Genomic DNA, 1343 nt, shown 5'->3' with positions numbered 1-1343 from the left:
TATACAAAAACATTATACAACACAATAACATTTACAATAACATTATACAATAACATTATACAACACAATAACATTATGCAACACAATAACATTATACAACACAATAACATTATACAATAACATCATACAACACAATAACAGTATACAATAACATTATACAATAACATTATACAACACAATAACACAATACCATTATGCAACGCAATAACGTTTTACAACACAACACAATAATATTATACAATAACAGTATACAACACAACACCACAATAATATCATACAATAACAGTATACAACTCAACAACACTATAACATTAAATATACAACACAACAATACAATAAAACTTTACAACGCAATAACAGTATACAACACAACAGCACTATAACATTATACAATAACAGTATACAACACAACAACACAATCCACTGCCCAGCCATAAGACAGCCTCATTGCTCCACTATGACCCCAGCCTATAATATTCTGTCTTTTCTTCATGAGAAATTCCAAGCCTTTTAGCGCAAACGAGATCTTGTCGGATATCCTGACTGATGGCTGGGAATCTTTCACCAGTCCATCGACACTGTTTTTCAATGATGTAGAAGAAGAGATGATCACACCCCCCTCCCACACCCACCCCCAAACGGCTGCATGGGACCTTCGATCTGTCTAGAGAGACAGCGATTACCGTTGGAACAGTCCCCCCCTCCCCCTCTCCTGCCCTCACCCTCTTCTAAACCCCGTTTTTGTGGGGACGAACCTTATGCCAGTTACGAGCAATGCTGGCTGGCACTCGTGCAAAAAATTAGATTCTTGACCTTAACAGATCGAAAGAGGAGTTAGAGAAGGATGTGTTATGTCACCAGGCCTCTAACTTTTACTTTATCATCCTCTTTTTCCTAGACCAACTCCGAAGCTCTTTCAGTTGTGATATTTTAACGTAAACAGTACAAAAATCATGACAAATATAGAAGAAAGTCTAGGTCTCAAAGTGAGTGGCAAAAACGTTAATAAACTAGACACAGTTTTAACTGAAGACTAATTGAACCATTTTCCGTTGCTTCTTGTGACAAAAGAGGAACACCAAGGATTATTGGTAACTGTAAAAACAAACAAACAAAAACCAACAGAAATGCATGGTAATTTCTTTTTTAAAAGAGAGCAGTAAATCCTTTTCCTAATTAATTTCATAAACATCGGTGAAAAGATCAACCAAGCAAGTTCAACAGTTTAAACATCTAGGATAAAAATAATATACTAGCGAGGAAAGAAACGCAAAATCAATCCTGTTTACCTTTGCAATGGTGGTCGTGTTCGTTTTCCATTTTTTACTAAAGGGGGGAGGGGG

This window comes from Aplysia californica, unplaced genomic scaffold (genome assembly GCF_000002075.1).
Source record: "Aplysia californica isolate F4 #8 unplaced genomic scaffold, AplCal3.0 scaffold00721, whole genome shotgun sequence".
Taxonomy (NCBI): domain Eukaryota; kingdom Metazoa; phylum Mollusca; class Gastropoda; order Aplysiida; family Aplysiidae; genus Aplysia; species Aplysia californica.
This window is presented reverse-complemented; position numbering follows the sequence as displayed.